Source organism: Limulus polyphemus, unplaced genomic scaffold, assembly GCF_000517525.1.
Source record: "Limulus polyphemus unplaced genomic scaffold, Limulus_polyphemus-2.1.2 Scaffold2695, whole genome shotgun sequence".
In the NCBI taxonomy this organism is placed as follows: domain Eukaryota; kingdom Metazoa; phylum Arthropoda; class Merostomata; order Xiphosura; family Limulidae; genus Limulus; species Limulus polyphemus.
The window spans coordinates 27,924-35,772 of record NW_013668305.1 but is presented as its reverse complement, the minus strand read 5'-3'; the positions used below and the strand labels follow the sequence as shown (position 1 = coordinate 35,772).

At 35.3% G+C, this 7,849-nt stretch overlaps 1 protein-coding gene across 1 annotated transcript in view; it reads right to left on the bottom strand.

The window, feature by feature from the left end:
- LOC106467658 (ETS domain-containing protein Elk-3-like) overlaps nt 1-3,904 on the bottom strand; it is a 38,721-nt gene extending 34,817 nt beyond the window's left edge. The window contains exon 1 of the mRNA XM_022395856.1: nt 3,645-3,904. The gene's annotated coding sequence lies outside the window, so the exon portion shown is untranslated. The remainder of the gene's footprint in view (nt 1-3,644) is intronic.
- Between the last annotated feature and the right edge of the window lie 3,945 nt (nt 3,905-7,849).

Sequence of the window (7,849 nt, the reverse complement as noted above, 5' to 3'; positions counted from 1 at the left end):
TCAGGTTCAAGTCGACATCTAAGGGATTTATGTCTTGAAGACCTGGGAGGGTCAGGTTCAAGTTGACATCTATCAGGATTTATGTCTTCAAGACCTGGGAGTGTCAGGTTCAAGTCGACATCTATGGGATTTATGTCTTGAAGACCTGGGAGGGTCAGGTTCAAGTTGACATCTATCGGGATTTAGGTCTTGAAGACCTGGGAGGGTCAGGTTCAAGTTGATCTCTTCCTCCCTCCTGAACTGTTGTTGTTTGGTGTTCTATAGTTAGGGTTTGGTAAGGTGGTTTGGGTGTCTATCTGTTGCTGTTACTACTTTCCTTTTCAGGGCCATGTCCGTTTATGTTGCCTGGTTATGTATTTGTTTATGAAGTTATGTTAGCTGTGTTGTTGTGTTCTGTAATGTTCTGTGGAAGTACGAGTAATTGTAAGATCTGTGGTAGTAAGGGTGTAAGGTGTTCTTTATTAATAATTAATATGTTTGGGGGGTTTCTGTATTGTGTTAGGAATTCATAAGATATATTTGGGCTGCTTCTGTTATTTTGCTTTGGAAAGAAATTCGAATGAGTAGTAGTCTTTCAACTAACACAAAACAAAATAAGTAGAACAGCTGTGTCAGAAACACAACGAAGATGCTGTTATCGATTGCTAGCGGCAAGTATCTACATATTAAAACTCTCACTTAATAATAACCTATGCATAATCTTCTCATATCAAAATACGACTTATTACACGGCGAAAAATCACCCCTAAAATTGATAAATAATTCCCATAAAGAAGTGGCTCTAACAGTGGAAGCATTGTTCGAAAATATGATAAAAAATACGTTAGTCATGTCACTGTTGATGTCGTGCCAACAGCTTCTTCTGTTACGCTCCCTTTGTAATCTTTCTAGAATCGAGTGGAGTTGACATTGTTCCAAGTATTGTTGTTGTTGTTGTTTTGCTGATTTGTCAGCTTGGCATTCGTTAAAATAAAAATTTAATTTTCTATTTCAAAAACTTCACCATTTATAAACAAACCGTAAAAAAAAACTTCATTTCGTTTTTGATTATCACAAGTCTACACAATGGGCTATCTGTGATATGCCCACCACGGGGTTGGGGAGGGCTCATAAAAAGCATCGATTTTTCTCTCAGACGTAATATCCTTCGTTTTAAAATCTAGTTATGGTTTTCATAAATAATATTTGAATTCCTTAGAATCTACGTAGTACAGGAATCGAACACAAATTTTAAACAAGTGACACCAAAAAATTAGATTCTTGAGAAATTTCTGATTAAAGTACAACCTAATTATAATGATCACAAATATTTTTAAACAACTCATTAATGAAGACAGTAGTAAATAAACTGTTAAAAAGTATTTAATATTACAAATCAATGCAATAGAAAAATAAAATCCATAACTGTCAGATAGTATTCAACCATCAGTTGCTCGTCAAATATGTTTTCGAAAGTGTTCAACCCAGTAATATATCAAACAACCTAATATTATCTACAGTTTTATTCCACGTCTGCAGTTTCTATTATTAATAGTTCCCCGATGGATCAGAGGTAAGTTTACGGACTTAAAGTGTTAAAATTGGGGGTTCGATTCTCAACGGTGGGCAGAGTGCATATAGCCCATTGTGTAACTAAAACAACAACAACTATTATTAATATTGTGCTCGTATTAGCAAGCTTTAAACTTCTAAACTGCAGCATTCTTCAGGCTTAAGCCGCCAGGTGATCCATCTAAAATTTGGAGTTTGATCCCTGCAGACATGGCAAATATAGCCTATTCTGTAACTTAAACATCAACATCTGTTATTAATATTATACTTGTGTTAGCACTCTTCAGGCTTAAGCCGCCCGGTGATCCATATACAATTCTGAATTTGATCCCTGCAGTCACGGCACAGCATAGTTAGTTTATCGTGCAATTTTGAGCTTAAAAACGAACAAACCTAAACCGAAAAACAGAAAACCGGTTATCACCAGCGTTACGAGTTTCACAGGCCCCTAGCCGTTCCTAATTTAGCACTGTAAGACTAGAGGGAAGGCGGCTAGTCATCGCCACCCACCGCCAACTCTTGGGCTACTCTTTTACCAACGAATAGTGGGATTGACCGTCACATTATAACGCCCCCACGGCTGAAAGGGCGAGCATGTTTGGTGTAATGGGGATTCGAATCCACGACCCACAGATTGCGAGTCGAGCGCCCTAACAACCTGGTCATGCCGGGCGTACTTAATGAACCTCCATACCAAATTTGGTGAAGATCCGTCTACAGGAGATGAGGCAGTGGTAAAAAACGCCAAAACGCTCATAAAAAACGCAAAATAAAACTGAAAATTTGTATGTATGACCTAATGAACCCGCACGGACCCAATGAACCTCCATACCAACTTTGGCAAAGATCCATCTACAGGGAGTGAAATAGTGGTAAAAAACGCAAATTTTTTTACCACTGCCTCACCTCCTGTAGATGGATCTTCACCAAATTTGGTATGCAGATTCATTAGGTCCATGTGGGGGTAAATACAAATTTTAGGTTTTTATCGCCAAAACGCTCATAAAAAACGCAAGATAAAAACCTAAAATTTGTATTTACCCCCACATGGATCTATTGAATCTGCATACCGATTTTGGTAAAGATCCATCCTCACCCTGCGAAATAGTTACATGGACATACAACAGATAGTACTATTATATTGATATAGATACATATGTGTTACCATTTCTCAAGTTTAAAAATAGATTTGTTTTTCCACTTTTCAAACTTTCAATCTACCCGCATCATCTATTGCCAGTTTTTGAAGTTTTTACCAAACATACTCTTTGACAAATCTAACACGCTTGTAAGTTGTTAGTATTTGAACTGTTCGTTCTCTCGTTCGTTATTAAGCACAAAGCTACACAATGGGCATTGAAACCCGATTTTTAGCGTTATAAGACTTCAGACTTACTATTGAACCACTAGGGTGCAACAGTATTTTAAAATATTGACTGGATCTTTGAAACTTATGGTTTTTAGCCACAACTGAACACTTAAAATCAATAAATAAACAGGGCTAATGCAGAAAAACACACAGTATCATTTCACCCCTAACCCATAGTCTACAAATATTTAGATAATATTATTTTCCCGAACAACATAAATTACAATATTTAAATAAAATTACGCAAACAAAATACTTAAGAAGAACTTTAAATATTATTTATTATCGGAATATAAAGAACCATTGTATATTTTTCAGTTGAAACTATGACTTTTCTTGGAGTTTTCGCTGAGAAATCGGTAACCTAAAGTTGCAACCAAATCCCCCTCACAACGACCTTTTTTTTCTTTTGCCTTAGTCTGATCTATACTCCTACGTGCAAACGTTCGGTGTCGGCTAGCTTAACTAATTGTCTGCTATATATCTAGATTATAGATACGAAAAACAATTAAGAGATAACTCATTCTTAAATGTTTATAGATTTGATTTCTTAAATAATCAATTAAGGCTTTACATTAAAAAATACAACTTATAGTACAATTCGTATACTAAACCTAATTGAAGTATTTTTTTATACGATTCATATATTTAGGCTAAAAGCAGTAGTGTGATTTATTTCTTGAGTAAAAAAAAAAAATTCATTAGAAACAATGTAGTAGCTTACCAAAAACGTGCTCTACGTTGAACACTGTTACAACGTCTGCTTCCTTCTTGTGGCAAGGATTTTGAAAATTTGTGTATAAATCCAGTGCTGTCAGTATGTTTGAAGTAGGCGGTACGTAGCTTCCATAGAATAATATTATCTTTACGAGATCGAGTTTACTGACTCGATTGCTATAGTGTTAATAAATAAAAAAATATCAAAAAGACGTTCAGGTAACTGTAAGAATTTGAGGAAAATAGAAGTTTACTAGTTTTCTGAAACGTTTTTAGGTCGCGCTGTTCGCTGTTCGCAAGACAATGGTTAGCAACGTTTAAATCACCGTATGGTGGAGCGCAGCCAAAAAGACACAAGGACGAATTTTCTAGCTTCCAGAGTGAAGTTTCAGACTGCAGTAAATTAAGTGAAAAACTCTCTAGTTCGTTACCTAATCATATCATGGAAAGTTGGGAGTTCTGGTGACCTTGGAAACAATATCTAAATAGTAATCAGAATATAGAGTACACGTTCTTGCTACAAAACAAGTTCGAAAGTACCGGTTCTGGTCAATACTGGATATGATCAGAGCTACTGACTAAATAGAAACAACAACAAAATAATAATAAAAACACCAGTTGTTGTCCTTACAAGGAGCCGCTGTTCTTGGCAAAGAAAAACAGAACGAATAAATTTTTACTAGTTTTTCTATTGTGATTTTCCATATTTTTGAAATACGAGAAAAACTGCAAAGCATAGATTACAGAATGTAGAGTTTATTCATTTTTTCCTGGCGGTAGATTCGTGAACAACCTATGGTTTAGCAAAAATTTAATATAATATAGAAATTCACTAGCTTTGAAACCCATTGTATATGTTGATTTGAATCCTAGTTATTTCTTTTTTTATCGCTTTGCTTATAAACGGATCCATAAACGAGTCGCGATACTTTTACTGTCCACCTTATTTCAGAAGTTAATATTTCTTAAACGTTATGTAAAACGTGGTTTCATTAGTCGAGATTCCTTCCAATTATGTAAAATATTAGTCGAGATTCCTTCCAATTATGTAAAACGTGGTTTCATTAGTCGAGATTCCTTCCAATTATGTAAAACGTGGTTTCATTAGTCGAGATGTCTTCCAATTATGTAAAATGTAGATTCATTAGTCGAGATGTCTTCCAATTATGTAAAATATTAGTCGAGATTTCTTACAATTATGTAAAACGTGGTTTCATTAGTCGAGATGTCTTCCAATTTTGTAAAACGTAGTTTCATTAGTCGAGATTTCTTCCAATAAAATTTTCCTAGAAAACGTCTATTGAAAATTCAATAATAATGTTGGTTTGTTTTGGTTTGTTGTTAAGCGCAAAGCTACACAATGGACTATCTGTACTTTGCCCACTACAGGTATCGAAACCCGGTTTTTATCAAATAATGTTGGGAAGAAACCCCCTTCAATTTTATATTGATACCCCTTTTTTTCGGCGACCTCGAAGATATCCATTAAGATATTATTGAGTTTTAACATTTTAGTTTATTTTTGTTTCTCGTCCCTTATTAACTAATTGTTACTTTATTATTGTTTGAACTTAGATTATTTGTTTGCTCTTCCACTTTATAGTACAATTCAGCGTTTCCCAAAGTGTGGGGCGCAAACGATCTCTTAAGGGGGCGCGAGCGATTAGGGTAGAGTCACTAGTATAATAACGCAAAATTAAACGTTTTGATATATTTTTTTTATTAATGAAGATAATAAGTAATTATTACAACACATATAACACTTTAATGTGTATCCGTGTGTTACATCTCGTCACTTAACTCACTCTTTCACTCATTAGAAAAATAAAAGAGGGGGGCGCGCGCAAGTAAACACATTTATTATAGGGAAACGCAGGTGCACACAAAGCATGTTTAAAGTTATTGTCACACTTTATTCATTGGTCGCTGGGTAGAGTGTTGCTTATGCTCATTTTAACCTTTAAACGTTTAATTCTTGGCGTATAGGTCAAGGCATACTTTGTAACATAAAGTTGAATAAACATTATATCGATATGTAAAACAGAAAAATCCTACACAAAGTTGTTCTACGGGTCTTAAAACCCAACTGATATTAACATGCTTGGTAATATATTTTACTTTGGGTTTTAGAAACTGTCGTTTGTAAGTTATAATTTTACAATTTATTACACGCAGTTCATTTGAATTGGTGGTGGCCCGGCATGGCCAGGTGGTTAGGGCGCTCGACTCGTAATCTGAAGGGCGCGGGTTCGAATCCCCATCACACCAAACATGCTCGCCTTTTCAGCCGTGGGGGCGTTATAATGTGACGGTCAATCTCACTATTCGTTGATGAAAGAGTAGCCCAAGAGTTGGCGGTGGGTGATGATGACTAGCTACCTTCCCTCTAGTCTTACACTGCTAAATTAGGGACGGCTAGCGCAGATAGCCCTCGTGTAGCTTTGCGCGAAATTAAAAACAAACAAACAAACATTTCAATTGGAATATATTTATATTCAAATATTTATTAGCAAAGAGCTCAACTTTTACTTTTAATTTATACTTTCCAAAATATTTTAACTTACAGAAACATTAAAATACAGCGTGTAAGCCTTGTTTCCCAGAGAAGCAGTAATTTGCAACAAATAGCCGAATTTCGAAAACACACTTTCAACCTTTTCGCGTCACTAAAACTATTTACAAGTCGCCGTTACATGTGAACAAAATTATTTTACGAATTTATTTCAAATGACATCAGTCGAACGGGGACGCGTTCGTTTGTTCGTCAGATTTATTCTAAGACTATCTTCAACTGACGTAAGAGTTTCGTTACTTACCGTTACAAACCTGAAATAGTAGAGCGTATATCTCTAACACTAGATAACAAATCCCCCGCACAATTATATATATATTATCATTGTTAACAGTTATGCATTTTGTAAGTTAAATCATCCCAACATTTTACATAATGGGAAGAGTTTCCATGGGAAGAGTTTCCATTTAGGAAGAGGTACTTTGTTCAGTGACACATACAGCTTCAGATGTTTTAACTACAATTGCACGAGCGACATTTAATTCGCTGTTATATTTACTAGGAACGCAATGAGTTTACGTTTTTCCTGTTTGCATTCATGTGAATGAACCTACAAGTTTTGTTTGTTTTGCTTGCTTTACTTGCTTGTAACTTCAATTTCACCAAATATGATATTCGATATCTTTGTTATTTTTAATACTCAGTAATAACACTTATACATTATACCATCGTAATGAAGAGCATTTCAAGTTATATTACTTTGAAAGATTTTATAATAGGTATAACGCATGCGTGTCATTAATCGTAGGGTGTGGGTTGTTAACCATCGGGTTCTATCGCAATATCAATTTTCCTTCTCGTGCGATATCCTTGATAAAACTCCGCCCTCTCACTTAGATTTAACCGTCGAAACATTTTGATTTAAATAATCTATCACTTTCTACGTATTATTGTGGTATTCAGGTTTTCTGATATCTCACAAGCGAGTATTAAGAATCGCATTAAGCACAAGATTCAGAAAATGATTTACGAAAATTATATAAACTGATTCACAACAAAGAAAAGACTGCAACTTAAAACAGATAAAACTAGACATACAATAAAATATTTTCAAAAGTGGCCCCCTGGTGGCACAGCGGTATGTCTGCGGGCTTACAACGCTAGAAACAGGGATTCGACACCCGTGGTGGGCAGAGCACAAATAGCCCACTGTGTAGCTTTGTGCTTAACTTCAAAAAAACAAACAAAACAAACAATTTTCAAAAGTGCCCAATAAACTGATAACATCAAAATTTAAACACAAAAGCGGTTATGGAAGCCCGATCAATTATTTCACAATTCAGTGCAAAGTTGCATTAACAAACTAAGATTAATGAAATGTGGTCGGAAATTATAATTCAACTAAAACTCAGTGAGCAAGCAACGTGTGTGGTCGGAAATTATAATTAAACTAAAACTCAGTGAGCAAGCAACGTGTGTGGTCGGAAATTATAATTCAACTAAAACTCAGTGAGCAAGCAACGTGTGTGGTCGGAAATTATAATTCAACTAAAACTCAGTGAGCAAGCAACGTGTGTGGTCGGAAATTATAATTAAACTAAAACTCAGTGAGCAAGCAACGTGTGTGGTCGGAAATTATAATTAAACTAAAACTCAGTGAGCAAGCAACGTGCCCTGGTAATATTTCTGTCATTACTTCG